Genomic DNA, 17,887 nt, shown 5'->3' with positions numbered 1-17,887 from the left:
TCAATTAAAGCTTGTAAACTTTTGGTATACAAGTCAACAAAATACCGGTCGATTTATAAAAATTAGATATGCTAAAAATTAGTCAGCTAGCCCCGGTTTCCCCTAACGTATTTAACTAATGTTTTCTCATTCTGGGGGTTGCTATCTTTCCGCATAACTAGACCCAATCGTCGAGTCCAGCTTCCCTGAGCTCCTGAGATCAGAGGGAAACACGCGACTCTCAACGATAACGAGATTAGCCTCGGTCTGGTGGAAGCCGATAGCGCGAAGGATTTGTCCCTGAAGCGGGACCCGCGATAAATCCTCGCGCGAGTGCGAATTGTGTTCCGTGCGTATCTAGATACCGCGGAATATGTTTACACATATATCGATTATTGGTCAGAGGCATGAACCGGCGGCCGGTTAACGGGCGCGTTAAGAGGCATAACGCTCGGCGTATTGGGCCGTATTTATTACCGGCAAGGCAAGCCTACTGCGCGGGTACGGAGGCCGGCATGGCGCGGCGCCTCTTATTTTCTCGTTACGATCGTTTCTCACCGCGTACGCATGCCTCGCATAACGACGTTACATCGCTGTATCGTCGGCGGTGATCGCGATAGGCACGAGAAGCCGAGGATATCGACTGGCAGAAACGCGCGCCGCATCCAGCGAAACGCTCCTCCCCGCTTACAAATATGACTCGTCTTCATTAGCAGCCGCTTTCGACGGGCCACAAACCGCGCGGTCGATCGTAGATTTACCCCCTCGACGATCGCGTGGCTGCCGCGCTGTTCTCCGCTCGCTAACCCCGAGGTGTTCCTTTCTGTTCTAGGTAAGTGTTCGAGACGAAGAACGGGGGGGGGGGAGAGGGTGCACCGATCCTCCGGAGGGAGGAGAAATCCGAGGAACGGCTGAACGATTAGCACGGAATCGCGAGATAAGAGGGAATCACGGGCGAGGATCGTCGTTCGCAGCGCGGAGCTGCGGCCAGCTCCTAGCAAGGAAGCACTGGTATTTATGTTAATTACTGTCAACGTTAATTAGAGCCGGTGCCCTCGTGCAGCGGCCTCGAGGACCGTAAGAGTAACGAGAACTCGACAGAGAGGGCGAACAAGGGCCACGGGCTTGGGAGTAGGAGGGTGAGGATAGAGACGGCGGAGGGTGAGGGAGAAAAAGAGAAACGGGAACGGAGAAAGAAGCACGGGGAGAGATCAATCGAAGCTCCTAGCATGGTATATACCTGTATGTACTCTCGGTCGCATTGTCTGCCACGGACGATCGGGTTTCGTTTCGAGTATCGATAAGTACCGTAATTCCCGTGGTGGAGCATCTTAATGAGATGTCGGCCGTGTCTGTTTCTCTCCCCGCGTACCTGTCCACCTTCTGGGTCCGCGAGCTGGGAGCACGGCTAATCTTAGAGCGCGCGGATTACTCTGCTCGGTTGGATCGGCGATTTATGAAGGAGCCAGGGTTATTAGAGCGCGACGACTAGCCGCGATCGTGACACCCGACGATTTTCACGCGAGCCGCAAGAACCAGGGTACAACGTTGCCCGCGCAGCGACGGAAGTGCAAGAAACAGCGAGAGAATGTTAATGGCAGGCTGTTTAGAGCTAGCCTGTCCGGGGAATGTCGTCGCGCAGATCGGGCCGCTTAATTATCGACCGATACGACGGCCGCTTGCGGAAGATCGGCATTAGTAGACCCGGCACACTTACATCTTTCACGACCCTTCCTCGGCCGCACCGTAAAATTCTTCCGCCCCGGCGAATACTATAAAATCTATAAATAACGATGAGGAACGCCTGCCGCCGAGTGTTTATTGCCCACGAGCCGGTGGGAATTTGACGATACCCCCGCGGGAACTGGAATTGTTAATAAAATAAATAAAAGCCAGGTACACGCGCGCGGCGGAAAAAAAAAGGAAATCAGTCGGATGCGACGGTGACTGGCAACCGCTGTTTGATTGCGGTATCGCGGTCTTGACAAATATCTCGCACCTCGGACCTTCGGCTGGCGCGTGTTGGCACCGTTGTCCGGTAAGAGGTGGAGATTGACACTTGAGAGGATTCGTCTAAATACGATGGATATCCGTCGTTACCCGTTTCCACGTCGGGCTACGGGCATTCCCATACGTTTACGATATTTCCTGCATCGGTCAAAGGCGTATAACGAGGCGCATAACGAGTTTCACGGAACAGCGAAACGTCGCTCGGCCTCTTCCGTGAATTCCATTATCCCCGTATATATCAGCGAACCGCTCGCGGCGCATATTCGATGTCAGAGATAGCGTAATGCCGCGGATTCGGTAGCTAATATATAAACAGTAGCGATCGAGGGTGGGGGATGAAGAAATGGGAACCACCGAGCCATGAGAACCGTCCGCGGAGTCCTATTTCAGCGGCTCGCGCATTCTTCGGCGGGATCAATGGAAACAGAGGGAGAGGTGACATAAACACTCCGTACGACCCTAACCGAGCCTGGAGCGTGTTTATTTTCCCACGTTTTTTAAGCGGCCTCGGCCCGGCGCTCCGGACTCGTTTACCTTCGCACCTGCAAGCGCCTGACCGACTTCCCTATTTCGCTTCCAACGCGTGCGTGGACAGAGAAATAGGAGAAGTCGGGGGGATGCAGCGATGCGTTTACGATTACGTAAAGAAGCTCCGCGGCAGTGGGCTTGAAAAGAAAATGGAGAGAGAAAACAAGCGCTCGAGGCTCCGTCGGGGTCGTGAGGACGGTGTGTCGCGCTCTCGGACCTCTCGCTCGGTTTCCATTCACTCCATTGATGGGTGCGTGAAAGCTTAAGGTAATGCCACTGCAGAGGCCGGAAAGGCAGCCTGATTTCGAGATTTTTTTATGCGAGTTGAGTGAATGGAATACTAAATTTGACCGAAGGCCTTTATTGCACATACCTTGAAGTATGATATCAATTTTTTTTTAATTTTCTTATAACAAAATGGCGGCGCAACAGATCAACAAAAGATGCTTCTTCTGAAAAACAGTGTTCCGGGCATTACCCCTTAAGGGGTTATACCTACCTAGTGAGGTGGCCGAAAACAGGCGAATGTTTGTAAATTTTTTTTTAAGAAGCGGAAGTATATATTTTTACAAAACTTTTTGCACTTAAAAGAGCAACGTTTAGAGAACATTTGGTAATTTTTTCGTAGAAAAATATTTACGTTTATAACAAAATAACAACCCACATCCAAGAGCCTTTTTAAAAATTTACTTTTGCGGTGAGGGCTGCCATTCGGAACCAGATTATCTAAAATGAAAATACAAAAAAGATTTCGTTAGTATATTAATGTATACTCAGATTGAGGGAGGGAATTTTCCAAAATATTAATTTAAAACAAAATGGCGGCTACTAAAAGTTGAAATCCTGACATTTTCGCGTGTTTTTTGCACGAAAAAATCAGGATTTCAACTTTAAATAGCCGCCATTTAGTTTTAAATTAATATTTCGAAAAATTCCCTCCGCCAATCTGAGGATACATTAATATATTAACGAAATCTTTTTTGCATTTTCATTTTAGATAATCTGGTTCCGAATGGCAATGCTCACCGCAAAAGCAAATTTTTAAAAAGGCTTCTTGAACGTGGGTTGTTATTTTATTATAAACGTAAATATTTTTCTACGAAAAAATTACCAAATGCTCTTTAAATGTTGCTCTTTTAAATACAACAAGTTCTATAAGAATATATTCTTCCGCTTCTTAAAAAAAAAATCACAAACATTCGCCTGTTTTCGGCCGCCAGACTAGCTATAACCCCTTAAAGCAGAACGCCGCGGCTCGGTGCCGAATGTACGAGCTCTAGACTTCTGGCGGCTGTCGCGAAGCGTGCAGTACGTTCACTCCAGCGTCCAGCTGATTTAATAACGTCACTGCAACACTGAAGCCACTGAAACGTATGGAACGCTTCGTTCCCCTGTTACCTCTGCGCTCTCTGCACGGCCCTGTTTCTTGGGCAACGCCAGAGGAGCCGCGCAACGCGAACAGGAAACCAGGAGCGTCCTTCGAGAAGGCAGCGGGTACGATGACTTTTCAGCGGGGCTACCGGGGGAGCGGAGAAATCGTTGCCAGTACCGGACGACTATGTACCCGCGGGACAAACCGACGGACGGACATACGTAGCTACATACGCGGTAACATAGGTATAGAAAGAGATATAGGGGCGAGGAGGAGATGGTGGATGGTGGATGGTGGATTGTGGAGGAGGAGGGAACCGCGGGCGGACAGTTTATGATACGGTACGACTTGAATACTCAAACGTGCCGCTAGTCGTGTCCTCTTCCTCCTGCTCCCTCCTCCGCCGTCTCCTCCACCGCTTCTCTTTGCGCGGCCACGACCTGTCTCTAACCGACTATCTGCATCGCGTCTTTAACTTTTCTTCGACTGCGTTCGGCGGGGGACACCGTCGGGGAAATCTGCGCGCCCCCGGGAGGAAGGAGGCTGCGTCTATTCACCGCCGCGAATAATTATAGCCGACGATTTTTCCAACGGCCATCGGGGATCCTCCTGCCTGATTCGACCGCGCCAGAGCCTCCGTCCAGCGTTCCTCGATTAGAGTTATTAGGTGGCAGGAAAAATTCCCGGCGCACCCGTTCCTCGAGGACTTTTCCTACGAACCGTCACGGAAAAACCTGTTTGCCATCCCGGCACCGGCAGCTCGTAATGATCGCGGCCTATTAGAAACGTCGTTCACGATCAAACCGTCCAGCTCCCGTTCCAAGTGGCTCGCGAAGTCGAACACGGCGCACGGATGTCTCAATATTATCGGTTTCGCTTCCTATCTCGCGGCGTGTGATTATCGCCGACCAGCGCGAAACTCGATGATTGCGTAGATGAGTTAATCAGGATGATTCCCAGAGCTTCATGGCCGAATTAATTGCGGTCGATAGGGGAAACTGCGTGGGGCAGACGGTGGGCAGCTTGGAGGGGAATAAATTACAAGAAATTACTAACTGAATTAACTCGAATTAACATTGCAACGCGGCGTCGCGAGCGCTTGCAATCTATTTCGCGACAAAGTTATCTCCGGGACGACTTCATCTTGCTAGTTATTCAGTCGAATCGCCACGCGTCCGCGACGAATCCAATTCCACAATTGAATTAACATCGTGATCCGCGCCTCGGCGGAGAAGCGAATCACTCTGGTGCCCGAGGACGATCCACGGAAACGATTCCAGTTGCCGATAACGCGAGCAGCGTGTAAGCGTCGCAGAGTCTTCGAAATCCCCGTGTAATCAAGTGAAATTAGACGGAAATCTGCTTAATCTACGGAATAATTCCCACTAAGCTAAATTTTGGTATGGGCTTTTATTTGGTCGATTGAAACAATATGTCAAAAGTCCCCATCGATCCTACCGCCGCTAAAAATTTTACAGGGGGTTGAAAGAAAAACTGTTTTTTTGTGAATATCTCCTTATCTAGCAGTTTTGCGACAAAAATAGTTATTATACAATTTATAGCCTTGGAAATTCTCTACAAAAAAGGTCCTATAAGTTTTTTTCGTAGGAGTAATGGAAATGTCAGTACTCTAACTCCGAGGTGGTGTGGAAATGAGTGTATTATTTCCCGCAAGCGAAGATTCACCCCCTCGAAAATTCAATTTTTTTTCAAACTTGGGGGATATGTAGAGGTTAATATAGATATGTATTACAAATTTTTTTGTTTGCTGCCCAAATTCACTCTAAGGAGGTGAAATTGACCCCAGAAAATCCGTTTTTTATTTTTTGTTATAACTCCCGAACCGTAAGAACTGTATGAACTATAAATTACCAAATGATAGTCCTAATTAAAAGAAGTAACTTTTTCCTGTTCACTTTTTTTCTATCTCCTACAGTTCGCGAGTAATAATACAAAATAAAAAAAATTTCAGAGGTCAATTGCACCCTCTTGGAGTGAATTTGGGCAGCAAACGAAATTGCGTTATACTCAGGAGTACTTCCTCTACATATTTACAGAGTTTCATAATTTTGTGAACTTCAGGGTTTGGAATCTTCCCTTGTCAAATATATGGGGGTTGAAACTTGGTAACCCGATATAGATGAAAATGGTTACTCCTACGAAAAAAACTCATTCGACCTTTTTTGTACAGAATTTCCTAATCTATAAATTGTATAATAACTATTTTTGTCTCAAAACTGCTAGATAACGAGATATTCACAAAAAACAATTTTTCTTTCAACCCTCTGTAAAATTTTTAGCGGCGGTCGGATCGATGAGGACTTTGGACATATTCTTTAAAACGACCAAATAAAGGCTCATACCAAAATTTAGCCTGGTGGGATTTATTCCGAAGACAGATCCTAATTTCACAGCACTAGTGTTCCTCTAATAATCTAACGCTCTCGACGTCGTTCCTCCGATGAGATCCTCGATGCTTATCTCGCGCGAAGATGGAGCGGTTTTGTCCGTAGCGTATCGGGGTAAATGATCGGTATCGCCGAGCCCCGGCAAGCTTTGGATCCGAGGCTGGGCGACGACGAAGAAATCGAAAGGATTCGCGAAGGCAGAGCCGTGGATTCCGCGCAATTAATTATCGGGATCGGGCTGGGCGGTGCGCGCGACACAAAGTATCCGGTTACCTGGGCTACATCGAAGGGTAACGGGAGGAGGGGTTGGCGGACGTATCCCAGGCATATTAAACGTTCGCCGAGTCCCCGTGGAATTGGATAAATTCGTCGGTCCGTTGTGTTTCGGACAGCACCGAGTGGCGCGGATTTACGAACTCTTGTCGCACTCCTCGGGCGCGCGTTCCCCGCTTGAAAACGCGCCGCGAGCGTGTACACCAGTATCGAGTCCCCGGTGCCCTGTCGCCGCGGACGCTTTGGAAAACCAGCGAAACCGGAGACTATCAAATTTCTTGATTAAGAGCTTCGTGGCGCGGCGACATGCCCAGAGACCAGGAAACGGAGGGGGGCAACAGATTTTCCAAGCGATACGGGAAGCTAGAGACACGAGGGAGCCTAGGGGTGAATGAATCCTTGGAATCCAGGGCTTGTGGGGCGCCGTTGCGTTATCCGGGGTGGGAGAGTCGATCGGGGGGAAAGGGAAGGTTAAACTCAATTATGTACCAGGTTGGAAGTGTCGGTTCCGTGGAGAGCGCGAGGTCGCGCAAGGGTTACGAGGGGGAGGACCAGCGAGTGCGCGGCGAGAGGTAGGCAGCGCGACAAAAGGGGACAAAAGCGTGCAAAGCAAATGAGCGTAAATAACCGCCTACGCCCCGCCGCGAGACGTTCGACACCTTCGTTCGCGAGTGCGTCGGTCCCGGTGCCATTATTTCATTAATTAGTGTCACTCGCGGCCGGCCGTAGACACATAAACACGAGAACTTCTGCGTACGGGCCGTGTTACCGCCACCCGCTTTGTTCACCTCCACCATAAACCCTCCGAGCAGAGGACTCTTCCCTCTCTCCCTCTCAGCCTCGCCGCTCCACGGACGGATATTTCTCCTGCATCCTCCCTGCATGTACGTAGGACCCTTTCCCCTGCGGGCGAGGATCTGTTTCTCCTTCGGTGACCCTTCGATCTTGCGCTTTATAGCGCAACACCTAGCGGCCAGCCGGAACGGGGCGAAAAGCGGAACGGCGTCGGTAAAAGTGCCACTTTCCTCGGCCCGAGTAGGGGAAGACATATCCCCGAGCAATCTGGGGAAGGGACGCGTGGATTTGGGGAGAGGAACGTCTTGATTTCGCGGAGACGAGGCTTTCCTCGTATCGTAAAATCGGACCGCTCGATCGGCTCCGCTTATCGATACAGTCGCTGGAGGATCTTGGAGCGGGCTCGCGAGCTTGCAGCATGTTCGCGAGGTGTAGGAATACAAAGGACGTTCGGTAAGAGTGTTCATAGGGACATAAGGTTCGAGGTGCCCTTACGTGAGAATCGACTGTGGTCCCGAGCGTCCGCTCGTCTCTTTATTAGAGTTATATTATTATCTCGAGCGTCCTCTGTAAGAGGCCCGTAAATTCCCCAGGCAATTTCACCGCCCGGAGGTTCTTGACCGCTCGCGCTGCGACGACCTCCGATTCGCGAAATCGTAGAAAAGCTGTTGGCGAGTCCGCTTGGAGCAGAGAGTGTGGGCAAACCGAGTGGTTTTTGCGAGGTGGTTGGATGTGGGAGAGCGAATCGGCAACGGAGTACACGCTCGTAACGCAAGCACTTGTGCCGGCGAGTCGGCCGCGGGCCAGCAGGCCTCCTTTCATTACGATTCGCCAGGGTTTTCATCTGGCGACGCACTTTTAAGCCCCGACCACGCTGCTATCGATCGTTACACGCTCGCCCTCGCCGCGAGGGGACATGTTTGTCGCGCGTATTACCGCGCGAAAGCTCGCTGCCAGTTGGCTGGCCGCTCGAAAATTGCAAACGAGGAGAGCAGCATTTGCAGGTGGGCCTGGACGGACCAATTAGTCAGGGCGTGTAAAAAATTCCGCGGTTCAAGTTCCGGTCACTTAAGCGTCATCTCTCGCGCAGTTGGCAGAAGCGAAACGTTTGAGAGGCTGTCGCTCAGAAGCCTCGAGCGAACTTTCAAGTAGCCCCCGTTAATGCGAGCTGCTCGTGAACGTCGAAAGACAACCGAGATTGAATCACGCTCGTTATCTTGGCCGAGGGAGAGAGAAGAGGAGAGGGAGAGAGGGAGGAGAGAGAGAGAGAGAGAAAAAAAGCTGTTCCTTTGGAGGTTACGAGCGTTCCACACGGAGAGAGCGCCTCGGTTTGCTCTGAAAGGGAAGAGACCTTTATATTTTCACGCCTTAACGTATCGTTCGGGGAGTTAATTACCGAGCTCGGTCATCGCACGCTGTCCGGTCGTGCTGCCCTTCGGCGGAAATTTCGTGCGTGCACGAGATTCGTGGCCTCGGCTATAGAAAGTACTGCTTGCGAAATCGCTTCCACCGGTCTTTCCCGCTATCGTTAAAGGGCTCGAATAATAATTAACGCTTACAGGTGTTCGGCCGGGGAGAGCCGATAGAGAATTCCCGACGAGCCAGCGCGCCAGCCATCTTTGGCTCGTCTAATGCTCTTCGGCCTCGGAATATCCCCCCCGGCTCCCGGCCCGGACAATCCTTATTTACGCGAAGGCTACTGCTTTAAATCAACCGATTATCGGCGCGACGCCGCGTAACGCTGATCTAACGCCGGCTATCGTGGACCGCGGACGTGGATCCATCGGACGGTCGTAGACGAACGATACCCTCCTTTTCACGGTGTCGAATCAAAGGTGCCTGGGAAAGGGCGAGCCGAGGGTCCCGTGGCGCAATAATTTCCCGATTTCCAAATCCTCCGGTCGCCTACCCGAGCCACCTACACTGTTTCGGCCCCGAGCTGTGGATGCTCCGTGGCTAATCGTAAGGTGTAAGGAAGAGGAACATTCCCCGGGGCTCGGTGTGTAGTGTGCTCGCGTCTACGTCGCCTAATTTATGTTCGCGCACCGGCTCGTCCCAAACTATCCTCCTGGCTCGTCGAACGTTGGCCCGGAGAAAAGGAGACGCGCCACGTAGAAAGTTCGTTAGGCGATTCATCTTGCCGATGGTTGTAATTTAAGCGTTTCACGTGGACGCCCCTTTCCTCCGAGTTTCCCTCGCTTTACGACCGGCCCTCGAGAATAGGAGAGCGAGAAAGGAGCCGGGGATTTTTGTTCACGGATCCGGGGGCAGAGGTATCTGGAAGGGCAGAGGGAGGAGGAAACGAGGAAACGGAGAAGGATACTCGGCGCACAGAGAGGTTCGAGGCGTTCCATCGTTACCAAGAGGAGAGGGGGAGCAGTACATCTGCTTGGCAGGCCACATTAATCCAGAAGCAGATATTTTTCCCCGTCAATTGCTCGATTACCGTATTTAGTTTGCCAATTAATACCGCGAGCGTTCCCAGGGACCTCTTCCGCGTGAGCGCCGCCGACGAACCTGTTATTCTTTTCTTTAGCCTGGACTAGTCCAGTGAAATTAGACGGGAATCTGCACAGTCTGCGGAATAATTCTCACCAAGCTAAATTTTGGTGCGGGCCTTTATTTGGTCGTTAAAAATTTTACAGAGGGTTGAAAGAAAAACTGTATTTTTGTGAATATCTCCTTATCTAGCAGTTTTGCGACGAAAATAGTTATTATACAATTTATAGATTTGGAAATTCTCTACAAAAAAGGTCTTATGAGTTTTTTTCGTAGGAGTAACCAGTTTCATGTATGTCGGGTTACCAAGTTTCAACCCCCATACATTTGACAAGAGAAGATCCCGAACCCTGAAATTCAAAAAATTATGAAACTCTGTGAATATGTAGGGGAAGTCCTCCCGAGTACAACGCAATTTCACTTCCTCCCCAAATTCACTCCAAGAGGGTGCCATTGACCCCTGAATTTTTTTTTATTTTGTATTATTACTCGCGAACTGTAGGAGATAGAAAAAAAAGTGTTCATGAAAAAGTACATCGTCTTGAGCGTACTTTACGTTGATGTTGGCAGGTTCCAATTTTTGAGAGAGCATAGCAATAACCTACTATTATTCTTTCTATTTGCTCTACACGTGCTACATCCATTAATCCTGACGTTCTCATTACTCCCACGAAAAAAACTCATAGGACCTTTTTTGTAGAGAATTTCCTAGGCTATAAATTGTATAATAACTATTTTCGTCGCAAAACTGCTAGATAACGAGATATCCTCGAAAAACAGTTGTTTTTTTCAACCCTCTGCAAAACCTTCGGCATATTGTTTAAAACGATCGAATAAAGGCCCACGCCAAAATTTAGCTTCGTGGGATTTATTCCGAAGACAGATCCTAATTTCACTGGACTAACCTAGCCGCGAAGAGGCGCAGAGGTTGCCGCGGCGGCGGATCGTGGCATTCGTATCCGTATACCGGTATCCAGGCATTTATTGAATCGATATCCGGAGCCGTTTCGCAGCGGGCCCCTCTCCGAGGCACGTACCGCCTTCGGGCCTTGGGCATTTTTCATCGCGCGCCGACGCACCGCGCCGACATTCCACCGAACATTTGCTTCCCCCCGCCGCCTTTGGCCTCTCGCTCGCTCGTCCGCAGTACCACGGGCACCGAAAGGCGAGCACACCCGTCACTGCGATGCAGTAACAAAGGGAGGAACGGTCCAAGGGGCCGCGGTGAGGGACGGAGAGGAGAGAGAAGAGGCTGCCTCTCGCTCGGCGTTAGCGTACGTGCGTCTTGCCGACGAGGGGGGTCGAAAGCAGAGGGATACATATAACGGTGTGCAGGGTACGAGAGAAATCATCCCCGCGGTGGATCTTGGCGCGTGAATTTCGGGTGAGCGGCGTGGCGTGGATCCCACACGGGTCGATGCACGAGCATTATCGAGGGCACCGCACAGAACGATACATGCATTACGTTCAGCGTGAGAGATACATGGCAGCAGGCGCACGGCGCGGCGCAAACAGCGTATCGGCCCGGGACGCGTAGCCCGTGGCCCCCAAAGCGCGAGGTATCGCCCGGCTTTTCGCCGGATCACCGCCAAAAAGTTTACATCGCGTACCCCGAACCGACGGACGACTATCGTGCGTCCGAATCGAGCCGGCGATTTCTCGGCGGCCAGGCGGCGTCTCGCCGTTGCTCGTTACACGATCGAATAAATCAAGGTACCCCGCGGGTGACTTAATTAGGTGAGTCCCTGTTAAAGGGGAGAACTCGATTACGAGGCGATCGCGGCGAAAAAAGGGGGCGCGCGCGGCTACGCCCGCGTGTAAAGGATATAACGTGCGTGCACGCGTTGCCGAGTATATTTTCGTTCGGCTGATTATTCCGTACACGACGGACACGCACCGACCGTCCAGGACCCGTACGAATTCGTGCTCCGCACCGATGAATAATTGCTTTTAATACCGCGCCTCCCCCCCGCCCTCGCGGCCGTCGCAGAGGCGACCGGTGATAAATGCCGAATCGAATCCTCGTATTCCGAGCTTTTTCCTTTCCCGATCGGAGCCGATCGCGACCTTTCGTGGCTTGCTTACGCAAACAAAGGCGTAGCTTCTACTATCGTCGAATCGTTAACTCTTCGTGGTCACGCGGGGTGTATCGCACCCCAAGAGCAACTTTCGCGTTCAAATGTCGCGCTTTTACGACTTCCACAGGGGATTTATCGCGAACTAAAAAAAATAAAACATCGCTTGTATTGAAAATTGATTCTTATATGAAAAGGTTATTTCTAATACTACTTTAAAAATTGTATAAATTGAAGCCGAAGCGTAGCTAAATAATTAAGACTAAAACTAGGAAAGAAAAGACAAAAGAGAGAAAAATTTAAGAGAAAAATTTTTATGGCGCATTAAGATAGATAAGCATAGACGTAAATGAACAGACACGGACTAGACAAGGAAAAGAAGGAATATAGCTGTGAGTTAGGAATAATGTAGAAATATATATTGTCGACCTTCACATTTAAAGTCAGAAAAAGAATTTAGCTCACGAATGTCAGGAGGAAGGGAATTATAACAGTGATGAGAAATATAGGCGAAGGAGGATTCAAATTTAGATGTCGATATCCGGGTGTTGTTCGCCTACTTAGTTACAGATGTAATCGTTATTTACGAAAATACCCGGATCTCGAAGATCCACAATGAATCACCGAGGCTCTTCCTTCCGCGCAATTTGTGAACCCGGTGACGCGGCCGGTGCTTTTTGCCACTTACCATCGATAATGAGTTTATTCTCGGCGTTTCGTTCGCGGCAAGTGCAGGGTAATCTCCCGGCGAGGGCAGGTGAAACGCTCGCGTCCGTAAAAGAAGTTACGAGCGAGGAAACGTATAGGAAACGGCGTGCGCGGTCGTAGCCCGCTGTCACCAACTATTTAGAAAAGCAACCGCAGCGCGGGCAACGAACCGCGACAAGTTTTACGAGAGTGTCGCGTTTCTCTTGGTTATTTAATTTACCTTGGGGCACATGGCGAGGACGACCACGACGACGATGCAATTTGCTCCGCCGCCCCTGCGGGGCCAAGCTACCGCCTGCTTCGCTCCCCTTCTTCAGCCGTTCCTCATCCTCAGCGGAGGCTTTGACGAGAGCTATCCGATAGGTGAACAGTCGTTTAACCTCTTCGAAACTAATCCTTGTTCGATCCGGGCGACGTCCACGCGCTGGCCAGAAGAAAACTACCCTTGAGCGCTACGCGCATCGGGAACCCTGTTCGCTAGTTAAGGGGGTATTCTACCCCAAAAATTCGATTTTCTTTTTTTTTATTTTCTAATAGTTTAGGGCTTCGAAAATATGTCTCTAAAATATTAAGGTGAAATTCGGAAAACTCCCAGAGTTATAAGGGCTTAAGATCGCAGCGTGGCTGGCAGTTGTTCCCTCGACCCTTGTATCTAAAGAGGCTATGACTGCCAGCAGAGAAAAGACAGCTGCCCAACATGATTTTTTTGAAGCTCAGGAAGGTTTCCTCTACGGTCCTGATATACCAGATTAGGGATAAGTTACAGAAATTAGTTGTTTTCTACCGTAACTTCAGTCGTATAGGTCGTACTGCATGAAAAGCTTTAAACGCGTTTTTCTCGAAACAATTTTTTTAGATTTGGCGCACATTTTTCTCAAAAACTACTGGACCGATTGAGCTAAAATTTTACACACATTCAAAGTGAATGTGTACCTATAGCCCGAACTAGAATTATATAAATAGTTTCGATAGAACCTGCCCCACACCTTGTTTTAGCTCAAGAAAAGTCGAAAAAATCAAATATAAATATTTAAACAGCTGCGATTTCGGTAACAGTGTCCGGAATTGGTTACATCTACTTCGGGCGATAACTACATTCATATAGATTAAAAAAATCTTTGGTACATTCGTTTCAGATGACTAGGACGGCCGCAATTCGTGCGCCCGATGGGGCCGGTTTTTGATGACATGATCTGCGCTTCGGCGTGTAACTTGTACAAATTTCAATATAAAGCATTCCAAAAATTTGTGTTGATGGTTCAAACACTACTAAATATGTGTGCGAAACCCCTGCCCCGTAGGTGCGATAGGTTCTCCAGAATTAAATTCCAAATATCACCTTCAAAAACGAGTATCTAGACTAGAATACCCCCTTAACGGCTGGAGGATGCAGCGAGGGTCAGAGTGCAGTCTGATAATACGGTTCCCAGGGCGAGCGCGACCAACGCCGTGGATCGGGAATAAAGCGGCAGGAGGAACAACGAAAGAGAAGCGACTGGCCCACGGTGCCAGCGCGGTGCGGCGGGGGCACGGCAGGGACACACAGCTTCGCGACTAATTAATGAACGTTGCTTCGATCAATTTACATTTACCATGCCCCCTCTTCCCGGCGAACAACATGAACACCTCCTCGTCCGCTTCCCTCCGGCGTCGTGGACCAGTGGTTCAAAGGGGTGCGAAGGGGTGCAGCTTCGTTAGCGCCTCCGAGACGTCTCGGAGATCCCCCGTACACGACCTCGGTTAAACACCACCAGCACCGTCGATCGGGGCCTACACATTCACGCCGGCTGTACAGTAGTATATCTTGCTTTTGTCAGACACCACTCGCGACCCTAGAGCCACTCACCGAGCAACTATGCGGCTTGATTCGGTACAACCTCGAATACCGGTCAGACGATCTGCAAAAAAGTTTTAATTAATCCCGAAAGCGAGGGTCGCCGTTCGAAGGGACGAAGCAGCTCGGTCGCGCGTATATTTAGAAGCCGCAGAGTTGCGGGGTCGGTGTGAAATTTTGAGGAATTTCGAAAGCTATTCCAAGGATCGTTGGCCACGGGGATGGAGCGATCGGGAAGAGGGACGTCCCCCGGGGTATCTGGGAAACGTCGAAGCGGAGAGGAAGCGAAACCACCAACCAGTGGATTCCCTCGGTTCGTTGAACGTCCACCGAGCAGAGTAATCGGCTGCGCGACCCCGCGCAAATAGCATTCAGCCGCGAGGGGCACTCTACCCTTTCTTGTCCCTGCGCGCGGCATCAAAAAAGGATGCTATTTTATCTCACTCAAGGACCCTTCGAACAGCTCGCAGCTAATTTTGCGGTCGACTAAACGACGACGCGGAGAGGAGACCGAGGGAAGAAAGAAATCCTCCTATCTTCCGTGCCGTTTACGTTCGCCTCGCCAGCCGCAAGAAGATGGAAATTGCTCGCTCGGCCTTGAAGCCCTGCCGCGGAACCTCGTAGCGCACAGCGCTAGGAGAATCTCGGCTCCTTCCATTCCACCGACACTTCGAACTTCGTCTTCGACAGGCCTTCCTCTGCGATCGACTGGCGCGAAAGCTGCGCCGTTATCGTTGCGAGTCTCGGCGCAACATCCAGTCCGTTTCGGCTCTGGTAACGAACGAGCGACGGGTCAAAGGAAACGTCGAAGGGGAACGTACCCTCGGAGCCTTGAACCTCGATCACCGCGTTGATCGCTGCCTGGAAGCACGTTCGTGCACTGCGGTCGGACGTAAAACAATCAAGCCGCGATTTTTTGGCTGGCAGCCACGACGTTACTCGCTTCTCGAGCGGCGGCGGCGGCGACGACGCGACGATGCGCTCGAGAAGGCGTCGAGAGAAGGACGGAAGCTTGGGGGGCGCCTTTACGGTCGGAGAGCCGCGATTAAAGTTTTTGTTCGCGAGCGAATGGGGACTGAAGTACCGAGGCAAGAAGGACGCGCAAGAATGAGGAAAAAAGGGAGGGAGAGACATGGAAAAGGAGAGGATTACATTTGGAATCGGCTTAGCATAAGCCCGTAATTCGCGTGCGATCGAATTCGCTGCGAATTCGTTCGATATACATCGCCGGAGGACTACCCAGTGGCAGTCACTGCTTTTACGAGCGACTCATTAGGCTTTGATGGATCTCGTTGATGATACTCCCGAATCCAACGAACCATGGATCCCCTCGCAAGCCGCCCTGCTTCGAGAAGAGAGGGTCATTCCACGCGAAGTCGGACACCTTTCGGAGTAACATTTCGGATTTTGGCGCAACTTGAATATGTTGTAGTCTTTAGGGGTGTATAAACATATCTCGAAGGATTTTTGGAAATGTCAAAAATTGTGGATGTTACAGCTCTTTGAAATATAGTGTTTACTATTTTTCCAAAAATTATAACTGTTGAATTAATAAACTGATAAAAATTACCTTTTGGGTGCTTACAGTGCAGATATAAGACTACGTAATAAAAATTATTTCACTTAATAAAAACGAATATTTGACCACTTCTTTAGTAATTGTTCTAAACAAATGCAACTTTATAGTTGAAGGCATCTTTTTAAAAATTTGGAAAAAATAGGAGGATAAATCCCTGTTTTTCCTCTTTATTAACAATTACTAAATAAATGGTCAAATATTCGTTTTTATTAAGTGAAATAATTTTTATTAGGTACTCTAATATCTGCACTGTAAGCATCCAAAAGGTAATTTTTATCAGTTTATTAATTCAACAGTTATAATTTTTGGAAAAATAGTAAACACTATATTTCAAAGAGCTGCAACATCCACAATTTTTTACATTTCGAAAAATCCTTCAAGATATGTTTATACACCCCTAAAGACTACAACATATCCAAGTTACACTAAAATCCGAAATGTTACTCCGAAAAGTGTCCGACTTCACGTGGAATGACCGGAGAGCGATTCGGCTCACTGCCGACTTCGCGTCCGAGTCCGCGGTGCGAACGGGTTCGCGGATCGATAAACGACGGAGGGATCGGCGGGTGATGCGCGCGAATCGGGGCAAATTGTTTCGCGCTTTTACAACCGGATTCATTAGCACCCAAGGTGACTTTGTCGTTCGTTTTATTCCGAGACCGAATCATCCAGGGTTCATCGCTGTTCTGGGATGCCTTTTAAATATATCGTTCATTGGTCCCGCTCCCCTCATTTCCATTTTAAACGGCACGCCCTTGCTTCCTGCTTAATCCACGGACGCCGTTCGCTACAATTTACCGTCGTTTTCGGTGCGCGCCCTTTTTTCTCCCCCCCCCCCCTCGCCAAGAAAATGGACGTTCCGCTCGAAAGTACCATCGTCGTCGCGCGAGTGTTTGTTTTTTTTCCCCCCGGGTCTCCGTAGCACTTAATCTCCGTGGGCGCGCATGGCCCGTGGCACGAAACGAAAGGATTGTTCGGCCGGGTCGGCGCGCGACGCGTGAGGCCCCGGCAAGGTGCAAATCTCATACACCTGGGATCGTTACACCGTGAATCAGCGATTGCCTTTACGGAGCCGGGGATATTGAAACGGGGCTGGAAGAGGGACGTCGAACACTCGATTTACGAAGATGAGACGCGCTCGCTCGGCTTAACTCGTGTTCCCCGCCTCTGCCGGTGACGACCTCCGGCCGCTCCAACCTCCGCCGATGATTATCGAGATGAAACGTATCTTTTTGTATTTCTGCATTACGTATCATTAATGCCGGGCCCCCTCGGTTACCTTAATAACGTCGGATGATGTCGACGGTTTTTCATTTAAGAAAATGGCCCTCGAATTTGCCGAATAAATCCATCTCCCTCAACGACTCTGTCCAGCCGCGCGTACACCGGGTCCATGGGAACCTGTGTCGCAGCCGCGCCTGCGTGGCAGGAGCTTACGAACTAACACGCAGAAGGGTCATCTAGGTTTACGAGGTGGCCGCGACTAAACAGGCGAGGAAAAAGCAATTCCTTGTAGAAGCGTCAACCACCGGTGGACGTTTTGATCCCCGTAGGTGTAACTGTCCGGTCCCGGCGTGCCCTTTCGGGCCGTTCGTCCTCCGATGGAACAGCGAAACGACGGACAAGGTAATAAATTATTATCGCGTCGATAAGGAATGTTGATGGGGTCCGTCGATAGGGGCTACGTCCCGGGGAACGCGGGCCCCGGTGGTTATCGACCGCCTAATAGACTCGTTTCTGGGTGTCATTCCCGATATCGATGCGGGTGATTGATCCCCGGGCGATCTCCGGTGTCGAAGACTCCTAGCCCCATCCCGGGACCCGGAC

At 50.1% G+C, this 17,887-nt stretch overlaps 2 protein-coding genes across 5 annotated transcripts in view; one reads left to right on the top strand and one right to left on the bottom strand.

Annotated features, from left to right (window-relative positions):
• The window catches only part of Ds (dachsous cadherin-related 1), a 291,395-nt gene that overhangs the window by 131,749 nt on the left and 141,759 nt on the right, over positions 1-17,887 (top strand). Inside the window, exon 1 of one of the 4 annotated variants that reach the window (XM_076817181.1) lies at positions 856-990. The exons of 2 other annotated variants lie outside the window; for them this stretch is intronic. The gene's annotated coding sequence lies outside the window, so the exon portion shown is untranslated. Of the gene's footprint in view, positions 1-855; positions 991-17,887 lie in introns of those variants that run through there. One more of the 4 variants, XM_076817178.1, reaches the window with a different exon arrangement.
• LOC143371731 (ATP-binding cassette sub-family G member 1) overlaps positions 1-17,887 on the bottom strand; it is a 228,810-nt gene that overhangs the window by 187,401 nt on the left and 23,522 nt on the right. The gene's annotated exons all lie outside the window — the stretch shown is intronic.

The sequence above is a fragment of the Andrena cerasifolii genome, chromosome 7 (assembly GCF_050908995.1).
Source record: "Andrena cerasifolii isolate SP2316 chromosome 7, iyAndCera1_principal, whole genome shotgun sequence".
Lineage (NCBI taxonomy): Eukaryota > Metazoa > Arthropoda > Insecta > Hymenoptera > Andrenidae > Andrena > Andrena cerasifolii.
This window is presented reverse-complemented; position numbering and strand designations above follow the sequence as displayed.